We start from the raw sequence: 12,410 nt of genomic DNA on the forward strand, positions 1-12,410 counted from the left end.
CCCACGTTGCTGTGGCTGTGGTGTAAGCCAGTGGCTACAGCTCCGATTTGACCCGTAGCCTGGGAACCTCTACATGCTGCAGGTGTGGTCCAAAAAAAAGAAAAAAAAAAAAAGACAAGGCTTAATAGGGGCCTCTGAAAAACTGAATACTGGAGGGAAAAGCAGAGTTTAGTGCTTGCTAGGCACAGTTGAAAGGGCCTTGCTTGTCTTATCTGAGTTGAGTTTCCTGGCAGCCCTGTAGGTTTTTTTTTTTTTGGCCTTTTCTAGGGCCGCTCCCACGGCATATGGAGATTCCCAGGCTAGGGGTCTGATTGGAGCTGTAGCCACTGGTCTACACTAGAGCCACAGCAACGCAGGATCCGAGCCACGTCTGCGACCTATACCACAGCTCATGGCAACGCCAGATCCTTAACCCACTGAGTGAGGCCAGGGATCGCACCCGCAACCTCATGATTCCTAGTTGGATTTGTTTCCGCTGCGCCACGACGGGAACTCCTAGGTTGTGTTTTCTTCTCATTTTAGAGAGCAGTAAAGTAAGATTTAGGGAGGGGGTTCTCCGCTACCATAGAATGGGTTCTGTTCGACTTTGCAACCAATGCTATTACCCCCTGTCTTACAGAAGTAGTACCAGTTGACATTTCCTGAATACTTTTGTGCCAATCACTCTTCAGAGGCTTCACAGCCTCTCTGCATGGAAAGTGGTCCTGTCATTATTAGCTTCATTTACCAAGTGAGCAAAGTTTCTCAAGATTGAGCTTTTCAGAGTCCGTGGGTGTCATGTGAAAAGCTGTTCACATCATTAGTCATTAGAGAAATGCTGATTAAACTCTCAGGGAGGAGTTCCCGTCGTGGCGCAGTGGTTAACGAATCCAACTAGGAACCAGGAGGTTGCGGGTTCGGTCCCTGCCCTTGCTCAGTGGGTTAACGATCCGGCGTTGCCGTGAGCTGTGGTGTAGGTTGCAGACGTGGCTCGGATCCCGCGTTGCTGTGGCTCTGGCATAGGCTGGTGGCTACAGCTCCGATTCGACCCCTAGCCTGGGAACCTCCATGTGCCGCGGGAGCGGCCCAAAGAAATAGCAAAGACAAAAAAAAAAAAAAACTCTCAGGGAGATATCACCATGTATCTTTCAGAACAGTTACAGTTACAAAAAAACAACAACTGAACACCAAATGCTGGTAAGAAAGTGGAAGACCTGAATCACTCATTCATGGCTGGGGGGATTAAAATGATGCAGTTGGGAGTTCCTGCCGTGGCGCAGTGGAAAGGTATCGACTAGTATCCATGAGGACGCAGGTTCGATCCCTGGCCTCACTCAGTGGGTTAAGGATCCGGAGTTGCCATGAGCTGTGGCTTGGATCCTGAGTTGCTGTGACTGTGGCCTAGACCGGCAGCTGGAGCTCCTATTCGACCCATAGCCTGGGAACTTCCATATGCTGCCCTTGTGGCCCTAACAAGCAAAAAATAAAAAACAAAAAACAAAAAAAGATAAAATGAAATGAAATGAAATAAAATGATACAGTCACTCTCAAAAAAGAATATGGTGGGAGCTCCCTGATGGGTCAAGTGGGTTAAGGATCTGGCATTGTGTCACTGCTGTGGCTCTCGTTGCTGCTATGGTGCAGTTTCGAGCCCTGACCTGGGAACTTCTGCATGCCATGGCCGTGGCCAAAAAAAAAAAAAAAAAGAGTGGATACGGCAGTTTTTTATGACATTAAACATGTGCAAACATGTGCTTGCTATACAATCCAGGAATCGCACTCTCGGGCATTTGACCCAGAGAAATCAAGACTTAATGTTTATACCAAAGCCTATACATGAAGGTTCATTGCAGCTTTATTCATAATAACCAATTCCTGGAAGGAATCCAAATGGCCCTCAGCGGGTGAATGGTTAAAAAAAACTAACATCCATACTGTGAATTACTGGCCAGCAGTGAAAAGAAATAAGCTACCAATCCATGCAACAACTTGGATGGTTTTCAAGGGAATTAGGCTGGGCTGAGGGGAGGGGGGAAGAGAGGGGGGAACCAGTCCCCGAAGATTACACTCTATATGATTCCATTTAAATAACATTCTTGAAATGACAAAATTACAGACGTGGAGAATCCAGGTTGCCATGGATTAGAGAGTAGGACAGGGAGGCAGGGGACTGTGGCACTGAAAGGACAGCACAAGCGGCTTTTTGTGGTGATGGGTCTTGACTGTAGGGATGGTGACACAAATTGACCCACATGATAAAATTCCATAGAGCTACACACTCACACTCACACACACACACACGCACGCACACGAAGGCACAGTGCATGTAAAACCAGTGAAATCTGCATAAGATTGGTGGATTGTATGTAAATTTCCTGGCTCTGATATTATCCCCTATTTATGCAAGATGTTACCATTGCAGGAAAACTGGGTAAAAGGATCTATGATCTTTATTTTTTTTTCTCAAAATTGCACGTGAAGCTATAATTTCTTTCTTTCTTTTCTCTCTCTCTCTTTTTTTTCTTTTTAGGGCTGCACCTGCAGCATGTGGAAGTTCCCGGGGCTGGGAGTCAATTCGGAGCCACAGCTGCCGGCCTACACCACAGCCACAGCCACAGCCACACCAGATCCGAGGCTTGTCTGTGACCTACACCACAGGTTGTTGTTTTTTTTTTTGTTTTTTTTTTTAACCTCAATGAGAGAAAAGGGTGGAGGGAGGACAGAGGGAGGAGGCAAAGGCTCTTATCCAAGTCCACACACTGGGCGGTTGGACTCCTAGGGTCCCTATCCTCTGCTCTGTGCTGCATCCCCATCCAATAGAAGACTGTTCCGTCCGCTATGGCTGGGACCTTCCACTTTGTCTCTGCCTCTGACTCCAGTGATGTGGTCCATAAAGGGGCCTTGAACGCTCCTTGCAAGGCCCGTGCTCTTCCCCACACTCAAGGTTCGGCCCATGTGAGTTCTGCGCCCACCACTCCCACAACACAGAGTGCGGGACAGGCAGGGCGGCTGGGAGCCGTGTCTCGGGTTAGAGGAATGAACACCGACACCGAGAAGGAGAGATTCTTTAGTTCTGAAAGGACCACTGACATGGAAATGTCTTTGTTTTACTTTTTGGGGGGTCTTTTTAGAGCTGCACCTGCGTCATACAGAAGTTCCCAGGCTAGGAGTTGAATCAGAGCGTCAGCTGCTGGCTTGCACCACAGCCACAGCAATGCCAGATTCGAGCCGCATCTGTGACCTACAATGCAGCTCCCAGCAATGCAGGATCCTTAACCCACTGAGCAAGGCCAGGGATCAAAACTTCATCCTCATGGATACTAGTTGGGCTCATTACCACTGAGCCACAAGGGAACTCCATTTCATTTCTTACATTTTTTTGTTCATTTTTAAAAGTTTCATTGAAGGATCATTGATTTACTAGGTGGTGCTAAAGTCTGCTGCACAACCAAGTGATTCAGTCATACGTATACACACATCCATTATTTTTTTCAGATTCTTTTCCCAGACAGATTATCACAGAATATTGGGTAGAGGTCTCTGTGCTCTACAGCAAGTCCCTAATGGCCAGTCATCCTGTATAAAGCATGCATCTGTCAATCCCAAACTGAAACAAATTTCTGAGTGCCATTTTCTCCCCATGTAGAAATAGTGGGCCTGAAAATAAAGTAAGATCAGAGGCAAGGGTTGGAGGAAGGGAGACAGAAACCTGATGATAAAAACTGGGCATCCCAGAGTTCCCGTTGGCGCTCAGCAGTGAATGCATCTGACTAGCATCCATGAGGATGCAAGTTCGATCCCTGGCCTCGCTCAGTGGGTTAAGGATCCAGTATTGCTGTGAGCTGTGGCGTAGGTCACAGATGCAGCTCAGATTCTGCATTGCTGTGGCTGTGGTGTAGGCTGGCAGCTGCAGCTCCGATTGGACCCCTAGCCTGGGAACTTCCACACGCTGTAGGAGCAGCCCTAAAAAGACAAAAAAAAAAAAAAGAAAGAAAGAAAAAAAAGAAAAAGAAAAAAAGAAAGAAAGAAAGAGAATATGGATTGGGGACCCAGATGGGTTTGCTTTGGCCTCCAGCTCTGTCACTTTCAAGCTGTGTGCCCCGGGCCAGTTAATTAACTGCTCTGAGCCTCAGTTTCCCCACCTGAGCAGAGCTGCTTTCAGTAAACAACAGCTTTTGTTATTTTGCCCAAATAATAATAGTCATTGATTGCTCTGTTCAGAAGGGAGGCTTGTAGCTCCTTCTCCCCAAGATGAGAGCCCTGGTCCAGGCTGGAGCCCCCAGAGATTCTGCAGAGAGACTGATGACAGGAAAAGTCCAAACTCAGTGATTGTGCCCCTGGGGATATCTGGAAAGTCCAAACTCAGTGATTGTGCCCTTGGGGACAGAGAGTTAATGATCCGGGGATGGTTAATGAGCTTCCTCCACTGCTGGCTCCCGTGGCAGGTGGCATGGCAGCCTTCCAGGACCAGCGGCTGCTCCCTGCACCTGCCCCTCCACGTCCAGTCTCTTCGCAGTGTCCTAAAAAGCTAACCACGCTGAAGTCGCTGATACCAAGGCTCTGAAACCCCTGTACCAGTATTTAGGGTTCTCCAAGGCCCCAACCTCATCTCTGCCCCCTAATCCTTTCCATCTGTTGGGAGAGGTCGAAGGGCTCAGGTGATAACTGCGGAGACCATCTCAGGGCCGAATGCCTGGCCCTGCTTGAGGTGGGCAGGATGGAGTGAGGTGCCTCGGAGGTGTCTTCTCATGAATTCCTGCAGTGTCCCTTCTCATCCCTGGGCACTTCCTGAGGGAGGCACTTCCTCCTACAGGAGGATCACAATTATATTATGATGTAATCAAGCTGCCAGCTGGTGGTTAGTCTGGAGAGATGGGAATCAGGTTGCCAGCATTGAATCCTAGCCCCATATAACAACTGCGTAATCTTGGCCTAAAATAATGTTGTCTCCGCCTGACTCCTGGGAGCTGGGCATTGTTCATAAACCCTCACTGTAATAATTTATAGCATATATGATATAAACATAATATATACACATTCTATGTCATAAATATATTGCTATTATCAGTGTTATTGAAAGTCATGAGTTCGCTTCATCTCCAGCAACAGTCACGCTTCGTGATGGGCAAGGCTGTGCCCCGGCCAAGACGGGACCCAGAAGCCCAGGGCCTCCCCGAGGCATTAATTGCATGGGTGGCTTGCAGGAGGACAAGGAGACTGTGACGAGGCTGTTTTAAGTGTTTGTTTCTACGCTCAGAGAAGACAGGATGGCCTGGCCCAGCCCAGCCCACCCCACATCCCTTGTCTCCCGTTAGATGTCAGCTGCAGCCACGGTGGGCAGTTCTCATGCATGTGGACGATGGCCCATCCCAAGCGCCCACCTTCTGTCTCTGCTTCTCTGCCTCCGTGGGAGGTACTGCCCCCAGGGATAGTCCTCAACCGAGGGGCTTGGGGGACAAGAGATAAACACCCCAAGCCTTGCATCCTTCAGAGAGCCTGTTCCTTGGAATGTCCATATTGGGACTGTGTCAGTTACTGCTGGTGATAATCAGGTCAAGGGCACAGCATGCATGTATTGGCTTTTCCTCCTTCTCTTAGTACTCTCCTTGCGTCATCTTCTTCTTTTTTTTTTGGCTTTTCTAGGGCTGCACCCGAGGCATATGGAGGTTCCCAGGCTAGGGGTCCAATCGGAGCTACAGCTGCTGGCCTATGCCAGAGCCACAGCAATGCGGGATCCAAGCTGTGTCTGTGACCTACACCACAGCTCATGTCAATGCCAGATCCTTAACCCACTGAGCTAGGCCAGGGAGCGAACCCACAACCTCATGGTTCTTCATTGGATTCGTTAACCACTGATCCACGACAGGAACTCCTCTCCCTGCTTCTTTAATCCTGCTTCTTGAAATCACCCCTCAAATCACCTCCCCACACTTGCCTCTGGAGTTCCCATTGTGGTGCAGTGGAAGCAAACCTGACTCGAACCCATGAGGAGTCGGGTTCACTCCCTGGCCTCGCTCAGTGGGTCAGGGATCTGGCGTTGCTGTGAACTGACTGGGGTGTAGGTTGCAGATGTGGCTCTGATCCCACGTTGCTGTGGCTGTGGCTTTGGTTGTGGCTGGCAGCTGTAGCTCCTATTCTGCCCCCAGCCTGGGAACTTCCATATACCATGGGTGTAGCTCTAAAAAGCAAAAAGAAAAAGAAAAAAAAAAAACCAATCTTGCCCCTGGCTCTGCTTGGAGGGATCACAAACTAAGACAATCACCCAGTGCTAGGAGCCCAAGGGGCTAGCGCTCTGCAGGGCAGGGCTTTCTCTGCTGGTTTCCAGAGCTCTGACAGCAGAGGTGGCCAATGCCCAGGACCTGTTGTGCTCAGATGGTGTTCAAGTCCATGAGAAACATACTCCAAGGTTCCCAGCAACACTCGGGGTGGTGCCGTCTCATGAACTCCTTATCGCTTCCCAGAATGTCATCTTCCCATCTTGTAGTAATAGGACTCCACAGCTACCCAGTGGAGACTACATTTCCCAGGCTCCCTTGCAGGTGGGCGTGGCCAGGAATGGAACGTGAGAGGAAGTGATGTGTGGTTTCCTTAAAAAGAAATTGCTTGGAATTATTACATTGAGAATGGATAAATAATGAAGTCCTACTGTATAGCACAGGGAACTGTGTCCAGTCTCTTGGTATAGACCATGATGGGGGAGGATTTGAGAAAAAGAATATATATATATATATATATATATATATATATATATATATGTATATGTATGGCTGAGTCAATTGATGTAAGCAGAAATTGGCACAACACTGTAAATTGACGATGATTTTTTAAAAAAGAATTTAAACAAAGGAAATTGCTTTCCTTTATGTCCTGTCTCCCCCCTGCTCCCCCTCCTTGGGGGCTGGAATGTGGGGGACTTGGTGGTGGTGCATGAGCTCTGACTTGGATGAGGACAACACCTCAGGTAGAGGGAACCGGGGACCAACAGCAACACTGTAGAGTCACCTCCCTGCTTGGGTCACAGTCCCCCATCTCTGGGCTGTTACATGACAGACACTTCTATTTTCAGCTGCTCTGTATTTGCATCTCTCTGTTCTAGCAACGAATCTTGTGCCTTAACTGATACAGTCAATAGGAGCAAGCAAATTATGAGTCTAAATGCTGATGTGACCTCATTTGTGCCCCCAGGCCAGTGAGGCCCCGGGCATCCAGGTTATATAACTCTCCTGGGTGGTGTGCTAATCCCTCCCAAGAGAGCACCCGTTGTGGCGCAGGGGAAATGAATCAGACTAGAAACCATGAGGCTGCCGTTTTGATCCCTGGCCTTGCTCAGTGGGTTAAGGATCTGGCATTGACATGAGCTGTGGTGTAGGTCACCGATGCTGCTCAGATTTGGCATTGCTGTGGCTGTGGTGTAGGCTGGCAGCTGCAGCTCCAATTCAACCCCTAGCCTGAGAACTTCCATATGCTGTGGATGTGGCCCTAAAAATATCGAAAGAAAAAAAAAAAAAGAGAGAGAGACACCGTCTATGCCCTTGTGGATCTGATGGTCTGGTGGGGTATCAGATATTGCTGGTAATGAGTGCTCCCCAAAGAGAAGTATGGGGTTCAGCGGGAAGAGGGAAATGAAGGCTAGCATGTCACCTGGGGGGAGAGGGCAGGGATGCAGGTACATTTTAACAGTTTCTGTGAGAATGGGAAGGACACTGTCAACCAGGTAAGGCAGCGCTCCAACAATTACAGGTTCGTCTAAAGAGTACTGGGTCCTCTAGGGATCCTGAGCTCCCCTCCAGCCCCATGGGTCACAAGGAAACTCTTATGTCTCAGCTTATTACCTTAGCCTGGACGTCATGACCTCGAACACAGAAATGACTCCAGGACAGGAATGTAACAGAAATACATGAAGCAGTCAGAGTGTGAATGAAAGAATAGGGCAAGTGTGAGAGCAGATGGTGATTGGCCTGTGACCTCAGGGTCCAGGGGTATCAGGGAGTGTCCGGCGAGGGGGTGGGGTGGGGTGGGGGTGGTGTCTCAGTCCCCTGGAGCTCGGGCACCTGTCGTTTCCCAGGACCCACTTCAGCCGATGGTGCCATCAGGGACACATCATCGGGTCTTCTGGTTTTTGACAAAATGCAGAGGATTTGGGGGGAGCATCCTAGATTTTTAAAATAGAAGTCATTTTTTAAAATGGAAGAATCTTCAGAGAGGTGACATGGGTGCAGATGTTCTTGGCCAGGGGCCAGCCCGCAGGCATCTGTCCGTGACCTTTCGAAGAGTTGCCCTCATTGAGTTGCGTTTGCGTGCGCCACCATCAGGTTTAACAAAGAAGTGCAAGTGGCCTCCTGGATCCCAGGGGTCCCAGCCCGCGGCTCTGCATCAGCCATGCCTTTCAGCTTTCCATGGTGGAAACCTCCTGCCTCCTTGATCTGCGTCTGCTCTTCCCCTGTGACCTTGGGGACAATCGCGTTGCCCTCTCAGCATGTTAGAAGCTCACAGTTCGAGTCAAATGATGGCTCCTCTGCTATCCAGTATGTACCTTTTCCTCCGCATGGTCTCACCCACAGGGGCAGCTGGACAGCCTTCTGTTCCATTCCAGCACCTACCATCTGACTCTGGACGAGGAAAGTAACTGTTTTATTTGCCTCAGTGTCGACATTGCCCGATACATGGTAGGCACACGACACATATTTGCGTGTTGGACCAAAGATGTGCTGGCCATTGTTTTTGGATCATACAAGAAATGGACATGTGTGAAAAGAACTCTGACCATTTGCAGACAATATTATTGAGAACTCACCCCTCAATGTCCCTTAATGAATTAGGGTGACAAACTTTTTTTTTGGCCCAAAAATGGGGGGATTCTTGAGGGGCAGAACTTGCAGTTTTAAAACTAGGAGGGTTATTATAAGTGAAGTCAGTCAGACAATGAGACACCAACATCAAATGCTTTCACGGACATGTGGAATCTGAAAAAAGGACAGGCTGAACTTCTTTGCAGAACACATGCTAACTCACAGACTTTGAAAAACTCACTGGTTTCCAAAGGAGACAGATCAGGGGAGTGGGGGGATGCGCTGGGTGTGTGGGATGGAAATCCTATAAAATTGGATTGTGGTGCTCATGGTACAACTATAACGGTAATAAATTCATTGAGTAATAAAAAATGTTTTTAAAGTAAAAATTTAAAAAAATAAATAAAACTAGGATGGAAGATGGAGTTCCCATTGTGGCTCAGTGGTTAACAAACCTGATTAGCATCCATGAAGACGCGGGTTCGATCCCTGGCCTTGCTCAGTGGGTTAAGCATCTGGTGTTGCCGTGAGCTGTGGTGTAGGACGCAGACACTGCTCTTATCCTGTGTTGCCAGCTCCGATTGGACCCCTAGCCTGGGAACCTCCATATGCCATGGATGCAGCCCTAAAAAGACAAAAAAAGACCAAAAAAGAAAAAAACCAACAAAAAAAAACCCCAAATCAACCCTAGGATGGAAGAATTTCCCTAGACATGAAACTTTCAGAGTTGAAACTGGGAAAGTGCTGGGAAAACTCAGCTGGTCACCCTTCCCTAAATAAAAACCCAAAGGAAAACAAGATTCTCTGGAAGCTCAAAAAATGGAAAACGATCATGTCTCTTCTGAAACTAGGATGTTTCCTTTTATCTGCTGACGGGAGATTTGAAAGGCTCATGTTTCCCTCTTTGCCTTGACCTTTAAGAAGCTCCAAGGTTCGTTCTCTAGATAATGTCCACAGGATCTGTCAGCCTAGACTGTCTGAAATAATTGTTTCATTGCCTCGGCCTAATTTTTTTTAAGTCTTTTTTTCTCTTTAAAAGCATTAACACGGTACAAATTGCACCCAGAATTACATTAAATAAGTCTTGCCAAACAAAGAAGAGAGAAATCCTACGTCTTTGGCCTTTGTGCTTCTCTTCAGTTGGCTCTCATTCTGTGTGTGTATCATTTCAGGGGTTGGCAAACTATGGCCTTTGAGCCAAATCTGGGACCACTGCATCTTTGTGTAAATAAACCTTTACTGGAATAACAGCCATACTTAAGAATTTCTGTATTGTCCATGGCTGTCCTCATGTTACAGGGACAGAGTTAAATAGTTGTGACAGACACCCACAAAGCCTAAAATATTTATTCTCTGTAAAGTTTGCCAACCCCTGCATTATATCACAAACCCAAACTCCTTTTAAAAGGATTTATGAGTAATTTCAAATTTTACATATATATATGTATACTTTCTGTTCCCAAATATAGTTTCAAAATTTATACATGTGTGTATGTATATATATTCTGTTTACAAAAATAATATATGCTTAGAGTTTCTTTCATGGCTCAGCAGTTAACAAACCCAACTAGGATCCACCAGGAGGCAGGTTCGATCCTTGGCCTCACTCAGTGGGTTAAGGAGCTGGGGTTGCCATGAGCTGTGGTGTAGGTTGCCGATGCAGCTCAGATCTGGCATTGCTGTAGCTGTGGTGCAGGCCTGCAGCTGTAGCTCCGATTGGACCACTCTCCTGAAAAATTCCATATGCCAAGGGTGTGGCCCTAAAAAGCAAAATAAATATGTATACTTGGAGTTGCTGTGTGGTGCAGTGAGTTAAAAATCTGATTGCATGGGAGTTCCCTTTGTGGTTCAGCAGGTTACAAACCCAACTGGTATCCATGAAGATGCGGGTTTGACCCCTGGCCTCTCTCAGTGGGTTAAGGATCTGGTGTTGTCATGAGCTATGGTAGAGGTCTTGGATGTAGCTCCGATCCCACATTGCTGTGCCTGAGGCATAGGCCTGCAGCTGCATCTCTGATATGACCCCTAGCCTGGGAACTTCCATATGCAGCAGGTGTGGCCCGCAAAAGCAAAAAAAAATTTTTTTTTAATCTGATCGCATATCTTGGGTCACTGTGGAGGCATGGATTCGATCCCCCACCCAGGGCAGTGGGTTAAAGGATCCAGCATTACCACAGCGGTGGCATAGATCAGGTCGCAGCAGTGACTCAGATTCAATCCCTGGCCCGGGAACTTCCATATGCTGCAAGTGCAGCCATTAAAAAAAAAAAAGGAATATATGCTCATTATAAAAATGTTACCACAGAAATACATAAAGATGATAGTAACCATCCCCCCCTCCTTTTTTTAATCTTTTGTCTTTTTAGGGCCACACCCATGGCATATAGAGGTTCCCAGGATAGGGGTTGAATCGGAGCTGTAGCCACTGGCCTACACCACAGCCACAGCCACAGCAATGCCAGATCCAAGCGGCATCTGCAGCCTGCACCAGAGCTCACGGCAACGCCAGATCCTTAACCCACTGAGCGAGGCCAGGGATCGAACCTGCAACCTCCTGGTTCCTAGTCAGATTCATTAACCACTGCGCCACAATGGGAACTCCCACCATCCCTTTTTAAACTCAATTCCTATTGGTGGTCTCAGTTAACTAGTCAGCATAGATTCCTTCTGATTCCTTTCCATGTGTAAATTAATCTACATATATTATTAAAATCATACTAACAAAGGCACAGGTCTCTCCCTGAGCACACTTTTCTGGGTCAGCCTCCTCAAATTCTCCATCAGCAGCATCTCTACTGACAGGTTCACACTCACCCTCATTGTTTCCAATATCTTTCTTCATTGATCTAGTTTCATCCACAGCCCTTGCTAACGCGTCTTCACAATGGCAATATCATTCCAAGTTCTAATTATTCCTGGTACCTCTCATTATAACAACTATTCTTTCTAAAATCACTACTACTTACTGTTACTTTAAAACAGCTCTCAGAACCAGGGAGAATGTCAGAGGCCGGAAGAGAGTCACTTTGCTTCCAAACCATCCAGCGAAGGATTCAGGACAGGCCTTCAGCTGGTCTGGGAGACTCTCAGGATCAGTGCCCTATACAGCTCATGTCTCATTGCATCAGTCACCCCCAGGATCCAGGTCTTTTTTTTGGGGGGGGGGAGGTGCTGCACCTATAGCACATGGAAGTTCCCAGGCTAGGGGTCGAATTGGAGGTATAGCAGCCTGCCTACACCACAGCCACAGCAACGCAGGATCTAACCCACATCTGTGACCTACACCACAGCTCATGGCAATGCCGGATCCTTAACCCACTGAGCGAGGCCAGGGATCGAATGCATGTCCTCATGTTGGGTTCATTACCACTGAGCCACAAGGGGAAACCCCAAGTCTTCTAAGGCATCTAAGTCCTCACCCAGAATCTTAGATCCTTACTGATCGGACCTGGTTACCCTCTCTCCTCTCCCTTCCCTCTTCACATATCTCCTCCGTGCCCTCTGGAATGCCCAGCTTCTAACCAGAAGAATCCCTATATTCTCAATTTTTCCTCCAAACATTTTTCTTTTTCTTTCTTTTTCTTTCCTCCCTTCCTTCCCTTTCTTTCTTTCCTCCCTTCCTTCCCTTTCTTTCTTTCCTCC

The sequence above is a fragment of the Phacochoerus africanus genome, chromosome 5, assembly GCF_016906955.1.
Source record: "Phacochoerus africanus isolate WHEZ1 chromosome 5, ROS_Pafr_v1, whole genome shotgun sequence".
Taxonomy (NCBI): domain Eukaryota; kingdom Metazoa; phylum Chordata; class Mammalia; order Artiodactyla; family Suidae; genus Phacochoerus; species Phacochoerus africanus.